Consider the following 23,091-nt stretch of genomic DNA (forward strand, 5'->3'; position numbering starts at 1 on the left):
CCGCCCCTCGCGCGCCTGGCGGGGCGGTGGGGGGCGGCCGCGAGGCAGGAGGCGGCGGGAGCTGCCGGGACCGGAGGCGCCGTCAAGTGCCATCGTACGGTTTAACTGGTGCAACGTTAAAAATCTTCGTTCCGTCGGTCTCGGTGCGTGGTGGTCCCCGCAGCGGGAGGCCTAGCCGGCCGTGAAGGTGTGAAGGGGACCTGCGGCTCTTGCTGACGGCTCTGGAGTCGGCTGTCCAGATCGATGCCTTTTCCATCATGAGAAACGCCACCTTGGCACAGCAAGTTGGCGGGAGGGCAGGCACAGGGGAGCTGAGGGAGTTTCTAAGTGGAAGTGCCGCAGCAAAGACTGGCTTTGGTACTTAACTGAAGCTCAGTTTTCCAGTTAATGAAAGAATACGTGTGATACTTTGCCAGCAGCACTTGCCAGCATCCCAGGGTGCAACCCTATGAACTCCAGAATTCAGACAAAAATGAGAGTCTGCAGAACTTGACAATGGAGGGGAAGTTTCAGGGCACAGATCAGGTCAATAGCTTGCTCTAGGCAACGACACAAAAGAGGCAACGTGTGATCAAAAGCAGGAGAGAAGTACAAGTTCGAATTCCCATGAAACGTCTTGTTTTCTGTTACTATGTGCTCTACACAAATTCTGAGAGATAAATGTCTAGGTCGATGTTGGAAAAGAGTGACACTAATAAAGAAGCAAGACTCTTAAAACATTATTTTTATAATCATAGAATCAGAATTGTTTGGATTGGAAGAGACCTTCGAAGATCATCTAGCCCACCCCCATGATAATTTCAATGAACAGTTTTGGGAAAAGAAGAAAAAAACCCCACATGATTAACCCAGTAATTTGTTGACTTAATTACATTTAAGGGTTGAGGTGTGTCTTGTCTGCTAGCCTTCACTTTGGGCTCTGGAACTAGGGAAAGAACCGGTTTCCATTTTTCACTTGCAATTACAGATGGCCTCGGTAAAACAAACAGTATTTTCCGTTCCTACAGAAGAAGAACTAGATTTTTGAGCAGCTCATGGTTCATAAATGCAGCTAACTTGTCTTGAAGCTAGGTTTATTCTGTCCATTTCGGTGTCCACCATAGGTCAGCTTTGCTAGGAACATAGGAAAACACAGAAAGGGAGTTCCAGAAAGGGTCTCATCCTTTACCCTCCACTGCAAAGAACTGTGAGATAGATCTTGTTCCTGAAAGTTCCACATATCCATGTGAGGAGAAAATGATACCAATATACTCGATCCTTTCAGTAAGAAGAACTTTGGGTAAATTCTTTTAGAAAAAGGGACTATGTCTGCACACCGGAGGGGGAAGAAAAAAAAGAGGTATTAAATGCAGAATCCTTGGGACTCTTACAACAGGGGGACAATTCCATTCTCACTGCAGGTGTGGTGACTGGTGTTACCCAGCCCAAGCACTGGGCACCAGCTCACCAGCCAGGTATCTGGGAGATTTACCTGAAAATTCAGTATTAAGTGCATCCTGCCTTACATACTGCCTGCCATACATAGTGCATACTGCCTTTAGCTGTGGGCCACCTTCAGTGTTTCCAAGTAAAATCAACACGCTACTCTTTAGCCTCAAAGCCAATGCTTTTTCATGTAGCCAACAGAAATTATGTAGAATCATTATTAATACACCGCATATACATGCCAAGAATTATGATCAGTCAGTAGTAAGCCAGTGTTCTTTATGTCCGATCTTTTGAGGTAAGTCAATGCAATCAGATACGCAGAGATTAATTAGAGAAGTTTTAACTCAAGGATCACTTTTGTCCTGTCACGGAAATGAAAACATCAAGCATTATCTTAAAACAGGTTTCTTGTTCCACTGTCTAGCATGTAAAGCAATTTTAGAAACTTAGAAGTTCAGAAAACAATTTCCTTAGTAAATTTATTCATGGACCTGATCTTGTATGAGTATTATCTTTTAGTTTAAAATGTTATTTTCTCTTAATTTATTCCCCCATATGAAGTGTTGTCATAACCTATCTCAGCCTTCATTTCACCAACAAAATTAACTGTTGTTGCCTCCTGATTTGCATTCTTTTTGTGCTCTTTCCTGAACCTGTTCTGAAGGGAGTTATTCTGTCTTTCAACGTGGTGTCCACATACAGGCTAAAGGAGATCTTCGTGTGTGAGAAGATACTAATGGTTTCCTTTACTGGAAATCCCTTGGCTGATGCAGAGTAGGATTATCACAGTTGGGTCAGAAACGGTGGGTTCTGGCAGAGGTTAACATTAATGTCTGCTATTCCTAAATTACTTGGATCGTCAGTGGAGCAGGATAGGCTGCTTCAGGGGACAGTTGTGAGCAGGAGCCTGGATGGAGGCAATGCTGGTTTTTTAAATGCAAAAAAAAAACCCAGTAGATACTCCTTCATTTCATCTGTATTAGCAATGATTTGCTGCTGCGCCAGAGGAACAAGTACTTGTAGAACACACTAAGTTTGCATAAAATTCCATTACTTTGGCAAAATGAAGTCATGTTAAGACAGAATCTTGCACTGTGTCCATATTAGGAAAATTAATTCTTTGGATATATTTTTTCTAATCTCTACAGGTGGTCAGGCTTTGGACTGCAGTATAAGAAACGACTTCACCATCTTCAGCTTTACTGATTGTTATTTTTGGCTGTTTCATACTTCATGAATCTGGTTAATTATTATTGTTTTTTTTAATACTTATAAGTCTTTCTGGGTGAATTTTATAAAACATTTATTTTTATTGCTTATATAACTACCTAAAATGTTTTTCTTGGTAGACAACTGTACTGTTTTTGCCAGAACAGATTCTATTTCAATTTTGGGAAATTGTTGGAAAGCTAATATTCCCATTTTCAATGGTGCCTATGCCATGTTATTAAACTAGGCTCTATGGAGAAGAAAAATTGTTCTTGACAGGAATCATAACCATTTGTTTACACTAACTAAGCTGTATGGCTCTATCCCATTTGGAATTCAGTGCTGTTCCTCTTATGCAGCAAAGCTTAACCCGTAACATCCTAGCTGTCTTTCAGCCCTCAGAGGTCTCCATTTTAAACTTCTCAAACATTTCACAGCTGCATCTGGGTGTCTGTCCCAGAAGAGATCTACCTAGGCCCGGGCTGGACTCATGAATACTTCTGTTTTGGTGCATTTGGGAAAGTGGAGCCAGTAGGATCGCTGCAAAGACAGAACTGCTAGGAGAGGTCTGGAAGAAATATCTTTATCTATGTAGTCCAGCAGGCAACCACATCATAGAATCCTTTTCTTAAACTGAGCAAAAATCTTTCCAAAAGTAGATAGGTTTCTTGCCACCAATATTTCTAATGAAAAGCTATTATGTCACTTCAGTGCTCTAATGATTAGAAACCTTGTAATTCCCAGCATAAATGTGGTGGTGGTAGGTTTGATACTCATTTACTCTTCTGGCAAGTATGGAAGCTTAAGCAATTCTTTTCGCAGTTTTTGCTTGATGGATTTGTAGACAAAGAAAGGCTCTCATCAGCCTTTGTTTTGCTTGACTAAATAAGATGTGCTTTTAAAAGTTTCCTGTCATAAGACATTCTTTTCATTTCTCTTACCACTCTTAAGACTTTCCATGTATGGATTCAACCCTGACTCCACCCTGAATGTGACTTGTACGAAATACTCCAGGTAATGCTTTACTGATGGTTTGCAGAATTTACTGGCTTCGTTATCTCTCCTGCAACTTGTCTGGTACATCCCAGGATCATGGTTGCATTTTCCTTGCAGAAATGGTTTCTTGCCATTTTGTGATCAGATGTTTTCCCTTAGTTTTTCCTCAACAGTTTCCAAATAACTGACTATAAAGTGAGAATTCTGTAGCATTTCATTGTTTTTACTAGCCCACTTTGCATGCCTGTTTCTCACATTCTGGTTGTTTTATTCCCCCTGCATGAAGTCTCCCGACTTCATGTTGTCATCAGAGTGATGTCAAGGATCTTGATAGAAACACTAAGTAAAATCAGCCCCAAGACCCATATTTCAGGAAGTCGCCATTAGTGACTTTTAACCTGATACTGTTCCTTTTTAGTATGATGTATGACTGTCTAACCTTTATTCAGTTTCTTGTTCGCCTCATGTTCCGTCTGCCAATTCCGTCATCTCCAGATTAGTTCATACTTTTCCACGTAACATCATGTCAAAAGCTGCATGGGAGTCTCTAAGTAGATTCATTGTGTTTCATTTTACTTCTTTAAAAATGCAGACACTGCAGTAATGTAGCAAGATGTACTGCCTTTGCCATCACAGCCAAAATCATCATCTGTCCACTGTTTTTAATTGTCATCCCAGCTTAATGGTACAGAGGTCCTGCTGCTTTCCTTCTTGTCTTTTTGAACGTGTGTGCAAACCTGTTTGCTCTATGTTTTAATAACTTCAATAAGAATATTTCAAATTTATTTTAACAATTCTTACATTACATTGTAGTTTTTAGCTTATAAGACATAGCTTTTCTCCTTATCAGTGTTTTTTTCTATTCGTTTTTGACACTCTGCATATTCATTCATAGCATGTTGCTCGAGATGGTTATTTAAAAACCAGCTGGGTTTGAAGCCTGTTCCTGCATGCATTCATTTCCATGCTTCCACCTTCAACCATAATCAAATATTTTCATCCCCTTTTGACCTAAAGCAATTAAGAGCTCCTCCAAGTTCACACCCTGAAGTCCTTTCCATAGTTTGATTTATTTCATTTATTCTCTTAATTATTAGAGCTTGTCATTTTAGACTAGTGAGTTTCAGTTACAGACCTACTTTTGTTTATGCTTTGTTTAATTATATTAAATTATTCCATGGTCAGTCATGTAAGGTTATTTTTCTTAATAAGTAACATTCTCATTGCTTAGCAAAGTCAAAAGTAGTAACATGTTTTTACTGCTTCCTTGACTATTAAGTGAAGAACTATGCTACTGTTGATGTGAAGAACACTTGGACGTCGCTCATTTCTAATCTTTGGATAATTAACTTCTTTTCCCAGTGTCACGTTTCCCGATTACATTTCCCTTTCTAATCATATTACAGAGTACCCTGACCATAACAAAAGCCAAACCTTGGAGTTTATACTCCAATAAAACTTTTCTGCTCCCTGTTCTCCATAGATACTGTCAGATGAGTAAATGCTAGTTTTTATACACTGTTCTTTCTTTTGTATTTCTAAGGTGAATAGCTTGAATCTTTTTTCACTTCCTCGCTTCCCTACTGACTGATGAAAATTCTTGCCCTTACATCATGACATTGCTTCAATACACCGTGGCAGGGTATGTTTAATCACAGCTATGGGATTTTTAAACCTGCTAAGGAATGGTCTGGGGATGACATATTAGAGAGTAAGAATGATGGATACTTGTTTATAGCCCTTCCTGAAAAGATCCCAGAGTGCATGCTAAACTTTACAAACCAATTACCAACTATTCTATTGAAGGAATTACCTCACTCATCATTGAAATGCAGCTACCTCAGGGAGAAGGCAAGGAACTTTTTAATAACGTGCAAAAGTATTTCAACACTTCAGAAGAGAAAATGAATAATACCATAATCAACTGAGCGGGAAGAGAATGTTTAGGTAAGTAGTCATATATAGTTGTTTTAACTGGATCTGGGCCAGAAACCCACGAAAAATCTACTGCTAATGCAAAAAAATGGAACTGGAATTTTTAAGTCACGAATTATCAAGGCCTTTGGTTTATATTTACATCTTAAAACACAACACCTCAAGAAGCAGAGTCATAGCAGAGCTTTCTTCTGTAACTGGGTTACCAGCATTGCCTGTTTCAGTGATAGGAATGATGTCCATTTTCCCCAAGAACTTACAACACTGTGCCTGAGGGCAGATTGGCTTCTTCAGCTATTTTCAGGTATTTCTGCTTTTTCTTGTCATTTTAAACTGTTAGTTTGTAAAGGTAAAGAAGGCTAAAAAGTGTTCTATTGCACTGGTTTCTGACAAAAAACTAGCAAGATAAGAAAATCCTTACGTCCTGCTTGCCCAAATACCGAAGAGAAGTCTCTATCATGACTGCTAGTTTTGAGTGTGCTTCCTCAGTTTGTCTCCAAAGACTTTGAATGGAGAATTCAGAGAGAAAGAGACAAAACAGGAATATGATGTGCAGTCACAAGCCAGTATTACTTCTTGACAGGATAAAAGCAGGTTGAAAAATTGCTCAGATCTGAAATAGTTCTGCCATTATACAGGACTGTGTAGAGAAGCAGCAACACTACAGTCAATCGGTTATTTAAATTAGTCAGTGTTAGCGAAAACTATAATAAACACCAATACTGTCTTATCATAGGCATCTGAGTAGGTATAAACCCAGCAGATTAACTCTTTACCTATTTTAAAGTGTTATAACTTTATTGGCTTCAGCAGAGTCATAGCTACTCTAGTGTTCACAAACAGAAAATAGAAAAACTGGACAGAAAATTATAATTGTCCATATACTTTTCAAAGTAAATTTGTTGTCACTCTTCAGAATGTCAATCACTGTCATGGAAAGTCAGTGAAAATCTGTTTAACAAATGCAAGAGATACCACAGGAATAGCTTAGATAAGAATAGGAGAAAAAATAAAATTGGAAATATTATAACACCATTATATATATTGGTGTTGATGTATATAAGCATACGCATGTTTATAATAGCAGTCTATAAAAATGGTATTGCATATACATAATATATGTTACTTGATGATATATATGTATATATTTTTATATACATAGATAATCATATTTATTGTGTACTGGTTTTGTAAAGAAGCTTGTATATGGGTGACGGAAAGCTGTTGAAACCAAGGAGAGACTCTGACATTCTGTAGAATAGATGAGGATGCTAGAGAAGGGAAGAGAAAAAATAAAATGTGATTTAAGCTTTTAAAGCAGTGAATGCTGAACACGGTATGAACTGAAGAAATTGAAACTTTAAGTGAGTTCTCAGGAACTCAAAGGTAAGAAATATATTTTTCACAGTATATAATTAAGTAGTATAACAAATTTTCAAAATATGTAAATGAAGCCAACAGTTTGAAAAAAATTGTTAAGGAACAGGCAATAAAAGACACTAACACTTTTGCTTCAAATAAAAAGCAGCTGTCTGCAAATGGACATTTAGAGTAAGATTTATTAAACGGTCAGGTTATTCAATTATGCACTTAATTTTAATTCTTATGGGGTTACTCTGCATTAAGAATGACTACTGAGCATCGTTAGTAGAAAAAAATATCATTCTGTGTTGACTCACTGAAGCAGGTTACACCAGGAATACCAGGAGAAACTCACTAAAGAAAGTGATTCAGTTTGAACTGAACCGAGTCATCTTTAAGAAGCCTAAGAACAACCAAACATTATGAGAAGGTTTGAGCTGATTTTTCTTAATCTTACTATTTCTATTAAAAGACCGTTAATCGTAGGATCAAAGATTCATGCAGGTGGGAAGGGGCTTCAGGTCTCTGCTCCAGCCTCCTTCCCAAAGCAGGGCCATCTCTGGGATCAGGCAAGGCTGCTTGGGGCTTTCTCCAGGCAAGTCTTGAAACCCTCCAAAGGTGGAGCCTGCACAGCCTCACTGGCAGCCTGTTCCGCTGCTTGACTGTCCTCAGGGGTGAGAATGTTTTTCTTTATATCCAGCTTGGACCTCTCCTGTTTCAACTTGTGTCCATTGCTTCTTCTCCTTCCACCACAGAACTGGTCCTTTTCAGTTGTTCAACTGAAAACTTGCTGAGATTCCATTATAATACAACATGCTTGTAAAAATGTCAGGGAAAACACCCACCCTGGAGAAGATTTAACGCACCTTCTTCTGGCTGACACTGCTGATACTGATCACAAGGACAGATACTGGATTAGGCAGGCTGTGGTTCTTGCATTATTAAATCTTATGTCTCCTTTTGTTTGGATATATTATGAACATTTTGCCAGCACCTTCGTATCCATACTGTTTCCTGCACATTTTTAATGTGTTCATATAGTCAGTAAAGGAAAGCATGACTTTTAAGAAGCTAAACAAATTCTGCATGTAATTATGTTTTGGGTGGCAGTTTTCCCTGTGTGTATTTTAGTATGAAAATCTAATAAAGAGATATTAGAAAGGATTTTCACTTCAAAACAACCGTGAAATGTTTTTCATAATGACATTTGATACTCCATTACAGTCATGCTTCAAAAAACGGGGGGTTAGGCAGCTGTCTACCAAAACACTGGATGTTGATGTAGCAAGCTTAGTATGTACTGGATAGAACATGTCATCAGGCACCTCAGAGGAAAGGTTTTCTTGAGGGTTATATAAATAAAGCATCTTGACAGAATTAGGAAAAAAACATTAATGTTATGCAAAATATGTTTTATATAGCTGTATATATTGTAGATGATGAACGTATATGTTGTAAAAGTTTGGGTCATAAGTATTCACGTAATGCTACTTTAGTAGAATCATGTCTGAAGCATACCTTGTTCAGTCAAAAACAAGGGCACAATTTGGCCCATAATGAAGGAACTTATCAGAGTACAAGGCAGCGAGGTAAGACTGCTGCCAAAACAGTCTCGTGTACTGCTAAAGGACCACGGATGGGAGTCCACATTTGCTATGGCTTTCCATAGCAACAAACATCTGCTAGCACTTAATAAATAATGAAGCAATACTGTATTTCATGGGGTTTGCAGGTTTTCAATAACTTTGTAGCGAGACTTTCCTTTAATTATGTTTCCTAATTTTTGTAAGGAAAAGATACAAAAAAGCATGACTGAAAGAAGAAACTAAATGTATTGTGGGAAGGAGCCTGAAGATTATCTTATTTCTGGCTGAGTTAGCCTCATCTACAATCAGAATGTGAGATTTGGGGAAATATTTTTTTTTTTTTTTTTTTTGGTTTATAAGGCTACATAGTGTAACATTTTCTTTGGCCTGCACTCAAATTGAGCCTTTGTCCAGCAACAACAACCTCCTTAAGCTGTCTGTTTTTCACATGCACACCTGTTAATATATTTTAAATTAAATACTAAAAATATGTTACAAGTAGAGACATAACATGTGTCAGTAAGAATAAATGAGGTGATTTAGAATTGTATTAAAATCTTCAAGGTGTCTTGATTGGTGAGCCATGCTCTAAAGTGTTGCAGATTGACCTCAGCTGGAAACGGGATATGGCCAAGCAAGTAACATTGCTGCAATGGATGGATCCTTGTCACTCCTGCTGTCTTAACTCCTGACTCTCCGGTAGTGCATTACACTTTCTCTTTGGTCTCTTCGTGTGGATCTAAAGTTTGTAAGAAATGTTGGAAAATATTTTGTGATCTATGGTGAGTTGGGTCGGGCGTAGTCAAAGCTCTCTGTAGATCTGTGTCTGTTGCAGTTGGGGGACTGGACTCAAAGATCCATTTGGTCCCTTGCAGCAGCAAATCCCTAACTGGGATAAAAGACGGAAATAATAGACCAGAGATTTGAAACTGCAAAGGCTGAGAGGTTGAGAAGGAACTCACAGGGACAAATTTCCTAGCAAGAAGAAACATAAAAGAAAGGCAAGGTCGGTCCACTTTGAAACAAGGAAAATGTTGTTTTCTTTAGAAAGATCTAAATATTTCTTGTATAAGATAAATGGCAATTCATTTTCCTTTTGCTAAGTCTATGTGTTTGCTTCAGCTGTCACCTATATCCCATGGCAGATCTGGTCTGTGGGGTGCCTGCTGAACGCGGGAAGGGAAGCAATCCTGTGTGCAGGCTGCTGAGCTCCTGCAAACCTCCAGTCCCTCGAAGCCAAGGAGTGAGCTCAGTGCCATGCTGGCTCCCCATGGGAGAGGACACGCAGGGGCAGACCTGCACCCCTGCTGCTCTGGCACTGTAGGCAGGCAGCCGTGTGACTTGTGGTGGTGGGAATGCAGAGGAGGGGGAGAAGAGCGTTACCATGACTGGCTGCTCCTCCTCGGCCAACAACTACTGCATACTAAAGAAACCCTTCAGCCCGAGCTTGCCTCTCGTGACTGGGGACAGGGACAGGATCTGCACCATGTTTCTGCTGGGCATGGCACCATTCCTCTTGCCATCACCCACCACGCTCGGGGTGAGGAAGAGATCCCCAAGCAACATCTGTGTAGAGGTGTCTAGGGGGGCTTTATGGGCTCAGTCCCCCAGGAGGGAGCTGGGCACCCGCACTGGCTGGCAGACAGGTGAGCTGTCTTTGATGTATGCAGCAGCCAGGCAGAAAAATCACCTGTAGCCCACATCTCCAGGGGGACTGGAGCCAGGCTTGCCATATAGATCCCTTTGAAGCTACGAGCCCGAGATCCTAACTCCCCCAGAACCCTCCAGCACTCCCCTCCCACTCCATCAGCTTTGCAGGTGGAGGGTACAAAACAAGCTGCACATCTACTGGGAGCGCTGGCTCAGGGCGGTGGTGGGTGCGAGTGGCAGGGAGTGGGGATCCCGGAGCATCTCCCAGAGGGATGTAGCCTACACCCTGACTCACAGTATTCACATCGAGGCCTGGCACACAGCTGAGGAGGAGCTTCCACTGGTGCCCTCTAAAGCGATGCCCATTACACATACCAGCACCACTAGTGCTGCGTGTTGGATCAGTGCACGGTAAAACAGAGGCAAGCAGTTCATTTTTTTAAAACCCCTCTACAGCTCCGTAATAAATTGGTAGTGTAGGTGCAGCCTTAGTACACAAATGTCAGGCGAGATTCCCTTTTATTCCTTTGAATCCTGTTTCCTATCATACTTCTGCTTTTTTTGTTCTGTGAATTCCTCACAACAAACACATTAAGCAAGATGATAATAGGGAAAATATGAAACTTAGCTTTACTATTTGGAGCAGGCTGTTAACGTTAACATTGAGGAAATGTATGAATGTTAAGATCTCCAGACAAACTGCGTTTATTACAGAGATATCCATTACTTCTATGGCATATTTTTGGTGATTTCAGAGCATATCTATTTAGTGCATATTCTTCCTTTATGTGCACATTATGCATTTAAACTGCACTAAAATAAAACTAGGGTTGTAAAGTTAGGCATTCAAAGGTTAAGGAATATAAAATCCGAATTAATTTAGGCAATTTTAATTCAATCCTCTTGTTAATCTATTAAAAGGACAGTTACTCTGTCTTCTGCATCGTCTTCCTTCAAGTTTTTTAATGAATATCATCAAATTGCTGCCATTAATATATAATTATGCACAACAGTCCTTTAAGCAAGGATTTGCAGTGACTTTGGAAAATCTTATTTGGCACTAAGCTACTCCTGTCAGTACTAAATGTGTGCCTGTCTAGTAACCTGAGCTTTTCATTAATATATTCCTTTTCTGCCAGGGGGAAAGAAAGAAATCTCATTAAGATACCAGAACTGTATATTTCATTGTCTCTTTGTCTAAATAGCTCTTCATTTCTAGAAGTCTTTTGAAGCTAGCTGCTTTTAATGGATAACAAACTATTTGAGGATGTTTGCTTTGGGTTTGGGATACAGAGACAGAGTTGGAAAAAGGCTCAACAGATGATGAGCCATGCATAATTTTTTGCTTTTAGTTAAATCATTAATGATTATTAACTGTATTGCTGACATTTCTAAAAATGTCACTCATATTCCAGTGTCAGTGTGGCATTAGAAAAAACATTTTAAAAAAAAATTTAGATAAACTTCATGTTAGTGAAATATCGTAAGGTCAAAAGAGATATGGAGAAAAAAAATTTCAGTTCACGTTATGGGTTGGCCAAACCAATTAAGTTCTGTTACTTGCACTTGTTCTTATTAAGTTCTCTCAGTCTCCCTGAACATAAGTAAAAATCTGCATCTCAGCTGGTAATCCAAGATGTCCTTCAAGCTGCTTGGTATATTGAAACGGTGTTGCAGGCTATCTGAGATGGAGAGTGCCAGTTTCTTCCTTCATTATTCATCCACTCTTCCCAGCAGCCAGGCTAGGTGACCCGTGGAAACCTTCAGCCTCTTGTCCTTGTTGTGGCAACCAACTGCCACCTCCAGCATCCACTGCTGTCCCTTAGCTGAATTCAGCTGTTTTTCTGAACATCTTGCTGCTGACTGAAGATTTCCATCTTTATCTCATCAGACCATGGGGCTTCAAAAAATAAACTCCCTGTCAGCTCCTGACCTGTCTTCCTTCTTCCCCTCCATTACAAGATACTATGTTTGCACTGAAACTAGACTTTTGACTAACTGCTGAACTTCTCGTTTTATCTCAGTAAAGTCCTCTTATACCTAGAGAAAGGTCAAGTTGTTTGTACTTTTGTATTACGAGAATGTAGTAGGGAAACTTTCAATAGTATATTAACTTTTTAGTGTTTCATGGATTTTTGGATACAGCTTATGTTGCATGCAAATAGTTCAGAGGGAGGGCTTATAAAGTTATATATAGTGTGTGAAGAAAGATGACTTTTCTCCTTCTCATTAAAAAGTGCTTTTGCCATAACAACAATCCTTATAAAGTAGCTGCATTTTGATGCCTTTTCTTCCCTTGGGAAAACCACTCCTTCACTTGCTCCGTCTGCGTCTGCACAGCACCAGAAATTACACTGGAAATAAAACATTTAGTAGCTGTTTTATTTCTGTTCCTGGGATTTTTTGCCTCCCACCCAGGCTGGCAGACCTGGGAATGCTGGGAAGACATTGTGATCAATTGTTCATGGGGAAAAAAAAACATGCGTTACTGGTTTGTAAAAATCTTTCACTGGTTGTCTTCCTAGATGATTAAAATACAGCACTTACACAGTTTCTCATTGAGTTTTGATTAGCCAGAACACTGCTGGTGGGCAATGCGGGGCCTAGGTTGGTGAACAACTGAAATGAGAAAATCATGAAAAATAGAAGAAGGTGAAGGATGCTGTGGAATTTTGGATCAAATAAGATCTTGTCTCCTTAGCAAACCCATTTACAAACATGCAAGTAATTACTAAGGGTTAAGAACACAATGGGATTTGGGGGATTTAAAGGGTTTTTTTTTCCTCTTCTAATGGGTGTCCCGTCACTTTTGAGTGAAGAGCAGTCAGCTTCAGAAGAGCTGCAGGGAGCCCGCTGCCATCCCAGGTGGAACAGGGGCTCCACAGTGAAGCAAATCATGCCAAGCCTGGCCTCTGCTACCAGCATGACACAGAGCTGGGCTGACCTTATCCAACCTGCTGATGACTGGGGAATTTGTTTTTTTCCTGCTCCCCCAGCTACAGAGTGCTGGAGATGCTCATGGATGGATGGAAAATAAGCACCCTTGCCCAGGTATGACTTCTTACTGCGGCACTGGCAGCAGGCCAAATTTCAAATTGCTCCTTAAATAAGCTGTGTTGGACACAGCTATCTATTTGTAAGCCGTTTCGGTGGGAATGAGCCCAGGCTGGGGCCCACCACCTCCTCTCCCGCAGCGTACCCCCGGTGCGGTGGGAGCCAGCAGGCACGGGGGACAGGGGGATGGTGGGGCATGCGGCCCACTTGTGTGCACCCAAGGGACCGAACCGGACTTCTTCAAAGACAAGTGGAAACTCATGCGCTTTGCACCTTGCCAGCGCTGATCTTCTCCAAAGAAGCTCCCGCCTGTGTCCCGCGCGGCTCCGCAGGGTGTGCAGCCGTGCACGGCGCGGCTTTCCCGGCAGCACCTGCAAGGCAGGGGGTCGCCTGCAAATCAAACAGGTGTTCTGACAAAGCCTGTTCCATATACCCGATTGAGGTTACATAGCTTCTGTTCTACAGGAGGGCGGTCTGCACTACGATAGCCTCCTTGGACTTTAAAGCCCTGAATTTGCAAAGAAAAGTGTCTTTGCTTAGATGAATTTTACAGATATGAACTCATGTGGGTAGAGTATTCTAGGATGTCTTTCTATTCAAAGTCCTGGTTTCTTTTTTGTTCCTTTTCAGAGGGAAAGGGAAGTTTGGTTAGATCCAAATTTAACAGTAAGACCTTTGACATCGTGAATTATTTATAGCTGATCTCAGTCACAGTTTTCATGGTGTTTCTTTGTTTTTCCAGAGCTGCCAGTTCAAACAGCTGTAGAAAGGAGTATCTTATCACTTGTTTTTCTTCCTATTTATTTCTGTATCTGGAATTCTGATGAAGTTTGTAGTGCTAGGAAAGGCAACTGTGGTTTATATACTGTCATCAGGTGTATAAACATCACATCCTTAGCACAGATAGAGAAGGAAAAACTGTCTGGGAATGAACGCTAACAGCATTAACTAGAAAAGTCTCATCTTCTAATTATAACTCCATACATGGCTATTTGTAAGGTCTTGGGCAAATCACATCTTATCTCTGCCTCGTAATCTCCATTTACAAGCTGTGGCTAAGTGCAAGGTTTAACTATGTGACAGGTGGGTAGGGAAAAATGATGGGCAAAACCCTCCCCACTCCTTTTATACCCTTATAAAAGCATTGTTCTGATTTGCACTGTTTCCAGTGAAAGGAGAATTAATGGTACTTTGAAGAATTACATTGAGGCAGGATATTGTATTTAGCATTTAAATTCAAAGTTGATAGGTCTTTTAGAAATGACTGTACCAAATAGTCAATACTAAATGCTACAATTTTTTGTATTCTGTAATATTCTTCAATAATTGCTCCAAGACTCATACAGAGAAAACAATGCACAATGAAGGCGGTTACTAATACTTTGATCAAAGTCATATGATTTGTGTCTCTGATGTCTTAAAGATGCAAAGATGCTATTGCTTTTCTTTTTCCTGTTGCAAGAGTTCTCAATGTGAAGTACCACTTACATATTTACCACAGCTCCTGAGGCTTGTACAGGGGCTATGTGAGTAGTAACAATCAAGGCACAGTGAATTTCTTGAGGATTAATGACTGGCTGGGAGGAGATGGAGGTCAGCAGCACAGCCAAGGATCATTAACCAAAGATGGTCATTAATCTCAAGAATTTACCTTGTGCCATGGTCAGTATTGTTATTTTAAGCTGGAAATGAAAAAAACCATGGCCATATGAATTTTTATTTGATAGGTTTAACAGTGACATCTAGCATGTTTTAGAAAAAAATAATTTTATTTGGGAGAATTACATGAGCTAATCAGGCCACCAGCCCACCTTTCAGTGTATGATTAGTTTTGCTTTCTTTAACATACATACTGGTCTATGACAGGCAGGAAGGATTTATAACATTTTTCTTCAATGTGCAATTGCTGTGGACCTATTAAATACTGACCTTGCTTATGTATCTATTTACAATTTTTGATTTTCATCCCAAATTTTATCTCCTGGAGCTTACTGACATCTCTCATAAAATATTTGTCTGACTGAACATCTGTTCCAGTTGTTAGAGTTTTGAAAGTGATGTTTCAAAAGATTGTTGCTTGTAAAGTGAGGGTATTATAGATAACTAGAGAGTGTCTACAATTTAGGGAACATTTAGTCCCTTTAGAAAAAAATAAAATGGCAATTTTGATATCTAACTAGTATTCGCATTTGCGTTTATGTTTGTCTAGTTATTTAAACGAACACTGCCAGTTAATCCTTTCTGTAGCTATTCATCCTATTTCTGTGTCAGTACAGATATGCTGGGCTTAAAAGACTTTAGGTTCTCCCTGGTTTGGGAGGATCCAGCCACTGGCTCAGCAGCCTGCTTCACGAGGGCAGACTCCCCCTGACACTTTCCTGAGATAAGTCTCCAGAAAGCCAGGTGCTGCCAGTCCTTGTGCCTAGGCACCAAAGGTACCTCAGAAGATCAGATGTCCCCAACTCTTCTGTCACATTCCGGTTTCCCTTCCCAGCGAGCAGGGTGGGTGGGGAAGAGCTGCTGCATTTGCAGCCGTTGCTGCCCGTGGAGCACCGAGTCTGGCCAGGCTGCCTCCTCCGGCGTGGTGGTGGGATGGGCACATGGCGAGGCAGCCCCCATCTTCACTGCCACCCCTGTAGCACGTGGGACCACAACTCAGTCTGGATGGCAGTATCATGGCACAGCTACCTGCTAAGATACCCCTGGCCTTGCTTGAAGGCACCAGCAACTCCCTGGATCATATACCTGTCTCCAGCTGCGGACAAGAGCAGATGCCTGGACAAGAGCATAAGAACAGGGCTATAGGTAGGGATATTCCTAATACCCCACCTTGTTTTCCAGTACATACAAGGGATGGAAGGAAGTGTTTTGTTTTTTTTGACCAGCTCCTATTGCCCAATATTACCAGCCAAAGGCCTGAGCAGCATCCATCCAGAACAGGTACCCCAGCCTTCCTCTCCTGATGATGGGAGGGCAGGTCCATCGCTGCTGTGGCACAGGGAAAGAGTCTGGGGCTCTCTCTGGATGACCACCGGTGCACAGGAGCCATGGAGGGTTGGAGGGAGTGGTGAGGGAGGGCTGCACGTGCTGCTGAGCAGATTCAAAGCTACGTGGAGCACTTGACACAGACAAGTCTTGGACAGGCCTGTAGAGTTAGTGCTGGTACAGGGGTCTTTACTGGCCTGTTTTCTGGTGGGAAAATAGAAAAGATGCTTAAATCTACCATTACGCCCACCTCCATCCAACCGAGCAGATCAGGCAGTCCACCCCCTCCATCCAAGGCAGGATCAACAGGACTATGGTCGCTCCTGACAGATACCTATGTGGTGTGTCCTTAAAGGTATCTGTCATGCAGGCTCCACAGTTTTCTAGGCAATCTGCTACACTTGCACATTTTCCTTAAAATTAGAAAGGACTTTTCAAAATGCCTGTCTTAAACAGCTTTCATTTCAGTTTAAGCCTGTGACTCCCTGTTGTTTCCACTGAAGACACAATGAAGATAAAGATTACTCCTTGCAGTAACCTGCCGTGAAAGATTGTGACCGTGTCTGTCGCTTAGTGTACCTACCTTTGAGTTGTCTGCCCAGTGGGTGCATATATGTATATAATGTCTTTTAAGGCATAATCTCTGAAACAAATGTCCCACTGGAGGAGTATGTGTTGAAATCTACAGCCAGGGCTGTAAAAAAGTTCCTTCTCTAATAAAACTATTATTTAGTGCTTAATTATTTGCTACCAATTTGAATAGATGCTGCAGTTAAAGATGGTCACACCCGATTCACAACATATGTGCCAGAACAAGAGGAAAACTATTAGTCCTTCTGTTCTATTCACATCACATTTACTGCGGAGAAAAAGTTTCTTTCTTCATGCAGGAAGATTTTTAAAAGGGTTTCTTTTTCTCTCTAGCCAACATTCCTTTCACATTAGAAAACTTGAACAGATTTAAGCCCTCATTCAAAGCACGGTTTGTAGTACAAACATGCTACAGTTGTCAACACACAATGCACAAACACACAGGGGCGAAAATAGACCGACCGGCGCGGCCGCTAGCCCGTATTGCTAAACTACTTGTGGGAGGGGGGAATGAAACTATTTTTACAAACAGCCAGCCAAGCTCTTCGAAGTCTCAGAAAGTCTATATTTGGAGTAATTATGACTATGTTACATCTTGGCTAATTACAGCAGTCATGTTCAATAGTGAAATTATTCAGCCATTTCCCTTTGTGTGAGAAATGGCCCCAGCTGGTCACCCTTACCCATTTCATACCAGTGTAGTGCAACAGCACTACTTATTAAGAACATATGGGGAAATATTTTAAGTGCAGTGTAACTAGCTTTATACTGCAGTTCATTTTAAAGAAATAAACAAACTGCAGTAATTCCTCAATTTTTTTTATGCCACAAATGTTCTATAAAATTCTTGTTGTATCCGGGCTCTTACAACATAATTTTAGAAGCTGGCAGAGGAAATAAGTGTTATGAAAGCAAATCACTATTCTGTATGATTCAGGACATAAAAAGGTGGTAAAACTAGTGTTGTCTTTAGGATGTAGGATATATACTCAACAATTAACAAGTTCAGTCTGTATAAAATACAATTTACCTCAGCACACTTCTGCTTCATCTGCTTGGATTCCACAGGTTAGCTTTATAACACAACCAAGGAGACAAGAACTGTTATTGAAATTCCACCTGCCCCCAGTGGTATGTACCCACAACTGGTGCCAAGTCTAGCATGATGTCAAAACGAATTCACTCGCACAAGAGCAGAATTAGCCTAACTTCAAATATTTGATATTATCCAGGCACTCTTAGAAAAGAGAGAAAAGCGGAACTGGGCTGAATTTTGATTAGGGAAAATATTATGCAAAAACGAGGCCCTAAGATTTCTGCTGAATATTCATCTCTGAAAGTTCATTAGTCTTCCCATTTAGTGCTTAGATGCGCTGGAGCACTTTTATGCAAAGTGCTGACAGCAGTATATACACAAAGCTATCTTGTTGCATCCTAATTGAACAATAGAATAAACTCCAAGTGCTTGTGTATGTTCTTGGAGAGGATGGTCATGGAACGGTGCCTGGAATCCTTACCTTCAAGGATGACAGAAAAAAACCAGAATCAGATAAATGTACTGCAGTGCCAGTCCTAAGCTGGTTTTCCAAGAGAACAAAAATCTCTGTTCTTTACTTGTGTGCTGGTGGCCATGCATATTAGCTTTGGAGTTCTATGAGTTTTGTGTAGGCTGCTTTTTGCATAGCGTGTCTGAAATAGGAAACATTTGGAGCAGAGTGCTGCATTAGATATTTCAAGATTCCTTAGATTTATCCTTAAATAAATAAAGAAATAACAGTAGGTTATCTAAATATAAACTGGCAGAGAGGGGGATCTGAAATTGATTGTGGGTTTTCTTGTTTGTTTGTTTGTTTTGGTTTTTTTTTTTTAAGGAACATTTGGAATTCAGTGTCTTTAAAAGTATTATTTCCTGTAAGTGGAAGTCAGTCTTTCAGAGGTGGCCCATAAAGTCTTCTACCATTTCAGGATGCTGGGCCCTTCTTCCCAATGTCATCGTACTCATCTTCCTACAGCTGCTGCTCAGTGATGCTGGCAGTTCTCTCCAGCCCCCTTCAGAAAGGAGCTGGGGCTCTGCAGCCTTAGCAAGTCATCCCCTAAAGTCCCTGGGGACTGAAACCAGCCTCCCCTGGGAAGATGTCACACTGCATGGGTGAGGGGACACTGCAGGAACAGATTGCAAGGGGAATGCAGGGCAACTGGGGAAAATTGCTTTGTGTGTGTGTACGTGAGAGATCTTGCAGAGGAAGTGTCAAGACCAGAGGTGGAAATACATCAGGATGAAACTGGAGTTTTGAGGTACAACAGAAAACTTGAGCCAACTTTGAAGTGGATAGTCTCTCTTTTACCTAATGGCAACCATTTGGTGATTGAGGGAACACACTGATGTTAACCATTAGCACAATTGCCAACAGTACACTGCTTTTTGTGGCAATTATTCCTGACATGAGTGGAGAAGTAGGTAACTAACTCATGGAAAGGCTGGAAATAACGATTTACATAAGTCTTTTGCAAGGCACAAAAGATTGTCACCACTGAGTGATTTAATGGATGATTTCTGTAGCCTATTGTTTTGCATTCAATTGCTGAGTCATCCCTTTCAGCGTCCGTGAGGTTTGTTAAGGTCAGAGCTTCTTTCTGGTGTCATATTGCAATTAAATTGCTTAATGTAAAAGTTAACATGTAGCTCACGAATGGGTATTTTTCCCCTGAAAGAGGTATTTAGGTGAGGATAATCAGCATCACTTGGGGCAGATTTATCAAGAGGATGCAGGACAGGAAAAAAAATGGAGACAAAAAAAAGAGAAAAAAAAAAAAAAAGGAAAAAAGGAAAAGCTCCAGCATTCCCTGACAGCTAAATCTGTAATAGCTAAATGTATCTGGTGGTTCTAGTAGTATTTTGCTGAACAACATTTAGAGTTACTTTAGCGCATGGCTTGGCAGGACACTGCTGTTCCTTGAGAACATAAACTAAATATGCCTAAATATTGGAAACATATTGTAATTAAAATTACTGGTTTATTAATAGATGGTCTCTGAGCTATGTGATACCCCACTCCAGCAAAACTGGAAATAGTGCTAACAGTCATACCTGATGAACTGGAACAGGCCCTAGAAGTTCGATGTATGTACAATCTGTTACAAAGTGGGGAAAGCATCTGTATGGATCAGAGAGTATAAGCATGGAAATAGATGGAATTTTGAATTGGAGCTCAAAGAATCTTTATTTCTAAAAATACAAATAATCTGAAATGTACGTAATTTCCTTTGCTATATTATACACGAGATCATGCTTTAAAAGTTCTTAGGAAGACACTGATGAGACTGAAGGTTCAGAGGGATCTGTCTTTTAAGATTTAGCATTCCTAACACAATGCCATTACACAGGCAGTAGAAGGTGCTCTTGTAACAGCAAAAAATGTTCCTTGATTTCACCAGTTAGAACTCAAAATCATCCTGCCCCTCATGTAGCCCAGCATCCTGTATTTCAAAAGCCATGGAGTCAAATGATTGCACAACCTAATTGTTTTTAATCAAGCGAGGCCAGTTTTGGTTAAATTGAGGTGTATAGAGCACACTATGCTTCTCAAAGTTTCGCTTGATCTCTTGGGTATCTTCAGACAAAGATTCCTAAATTGTATAAATATACCCTATTGTTGCTAAGATTGCATGTGGGTTTGTGTATAAAGAATGGTGTGAGGAGTTTGTCTGGGATTAAGGAAATGAAGGTCGGTATTGTACATGTTTCAATGTGGCCTCTGTACCTGAGAGGTAAGTTTTGTAGGATTTCCTCACTATTGCCTGGGATAACAAGTTATTGGATAATAGTCTTCCAAAAGTTTATTTCAGGTCTTAACCTCACCTAGATCTTTCCATGGGATTTAACCACTGGCTCAGCCCTTCTCCTTAAACACTACACAATGTCTGATAAGATCTGCCTGTAAAACACAACCACTACTGGCTTTTACACTTTGCCTTGACTCTCCCAAAAGTTCAACCCTCCCATAAATTCTACAATAAAATACCTTTGTCATGTAGGGACTTGCCCCGTTGCTTTGCCTCACTTTCTCAAGTCCTCTGTCTACAGCAGCTGGCTTGTCCCACACCCCTGGAAGTCTGAAACTCTGATGGTGTAGAAAATATCTCTTCATTAGGTTAGAAAAGCTAATTTCTACTACGTATGGGTTTTCTGTGTGTCCGTTAACATAGATAGACCAGTATGAAGCAATATGTGCTGTTTCACTGTGTCAGCTGTTTGAAAATCTGCGCCTGCAGCCTTCAAGAGCAGGAGCTGTGTATTTTCGGTTAATGGTGATGGAGGAGAACTAAACCATTTTTCAGTCGTTTTAACACCATCTGGTAGCTGAGAGCATGTTTGTGTCCGAGCATAGCTGCAGTTCTACAAGAAAGCCAGCACTTTCCAAGCCCTTTTATGTCCCTAGGTAAAATAAAGCATGCAATCGTGGAAAAGAGCTTGCAGCTGAACAGTTGTTGAAGGTTTTTGATTCCAGTGACTGGGACATGGATCTTGGCACTCAGAGAATGAGGCTCGTGAAAGAGAAACAGATAAGTAACACATGTTAAGTTAGCCAGAACATTAAAAAAAAAAAAAAAATTAACATTTTCTTTAGACATTAATAGATGAATACAATTCATCCCTCCAAGATCTAAAACAACTTACAGATGTTATTTTCTGGAGGAAGGTGCCTCCAGTACTTTAATTATAACTATATATATATTTAATTATAACTATACACTGGAAATGCCTGCACATTACTCACATCTTAGTATCAGTATACCAATGCTACTATCATTATTCTCTAAAGGAGTCACTTTTACAGATTTTTATAGTTCACGATGCTTCCCTGTGTGAAAAAAGTACAGTGCCTTTTTGTTAAGCTTCAGTCTGCTAGAAGGTTTTGGTATGGTTTTGATAAACATAAAACTCAAGCTAAAATGAAAACTCATCCTTCTAATCATGTAACAGTAAGTTAGAAAATAGTAGTAAATGCAGTTTTATGGGCTTAGCAGGTAGTGAAAGGACCCTGATTATTATGACTCAGGTGTGTCAGTTTGGGTGACTACATTTCTATTCACCTACCTGGATAAATGCAGACTCATTTTTAGGGGTATCTGTAATGAGGTGGAACAGCAGGTGGTCAGTAAGAATGGAAACCTGACTGTTTTATGGTCAATACAGATTGCCTATAAAAACTTTGTCAGCTACATTTTGGTTTTGGCCCAAGGTGCTTATTTGCATACAATTAATTAGGAACAGTTTAGTTAAAAGATTATTTACACAAATTTTTAACTCACACCCATGTCTACCTGCACAGTGAAGCTAACCTTTCCTATTAAATGTGTTTTTTAAAAAAATAATAAAATCTACCTACCATGTTTTAACAATCTTGAAAAAAGTCTCCTAAATTTCTTGTTGTATAAGTGCTAGTGAGATTACATTAACAATGTGATCCTATTTTGGCTTGTTATCTTGTTCTGTTGTAAAGTTAGACCCTTGAATACGGGCCACCAAAGAGAGTCACACAATTAGCAGCACAGGTGCATCAAAGCAGTTTGGAAAAAACCTGGATGCAAGGAGATAGGCAGTAGGTAAATTTTATCATGTGTACTGAAATCCGAGACTGGGCTGGTGGCGGCTGCAGCTGGAGCAGTGTTGTACCAGGGACTTGCATCATGTACGCAGCAGCGCTGAATGTGGGCTGGCAATCTGTGGTAGACCTTCAGTCTCTCACCCAGGCTGCATGTGACTGTGACTACCTGTATTTCCACTTGCCTTGCGTGTTTTCGTTTTTGTCTCTGACTGAGTAAAAATGAAGTAACACAGCTTTCTTGTCTTGCAACTTCAAAGCCAGTCTTACAGACCTTGCAAAACTAACAGTTACTGAAGAAGCAATTCTTAGCCTATTTTTTCCTGAAATTTAAAGCTACATATACTTAAAGCCATAAAAATAATTATAGCTTGTGCTAAATTACACTTTTAAAAGTGATTCTCTTTCCCATTTGAGTAGCACCATCACAGAATCTATTTCAAGGTCCCTTATTTGATCAAAAATAATCTTGTCTCGCCTCAGCTGTCTGTTACAGCTGAGATCAAAGTATCCTGCATATCTTCTACAGTTGTATCTCTTGATTAATTACAATATTAGTAGCAAGACAAATCAAAAGAATACATGCTTAAAGCAGCCCCAAATGTTGCTTTAGTTAATTAACACATAAGAACTTGTTATTTTAGAAGGAAAAAAGAAACTGATGTTTTGAAGTCAAGATTTCAAAAAAT

The 23,091-nt window shown here is 40.2% G+C and overlaps 1 long non-coding RNA gene across 1 annotated transcript; it reads left to right on the plus strand.

Moving 5' to 3' along the window:
• The first annotated feature begins 3,541 nt into the window (after window positions 1-3,541).
• On the plus strand, window positions 3,542-19,652 carry LOC308059361. The gene is made up of 2 exons (XR_013926219.1): window positions 3,542-3,651; window positions 5,177-19,652. It is a non-coding gene; the product is annotated as an uncharacterized lncRNA (long non-coding RNA).
• Window positions 19,653-23,091: the final 3,439 nt, after the last annotated feature.

The sequence above is a fragment of the Falco punctatus genome (assembly GCF_963210335.1).
Source record: "Falco punctatus genome assembly, chromosome: 2".
In the NCBI taxonomy this organism is placed as follows: Eukaryota; Metazoa; Chordata; class Aves; order Falconiformes; family Falconidae; genus Falco; species Falco punctatus.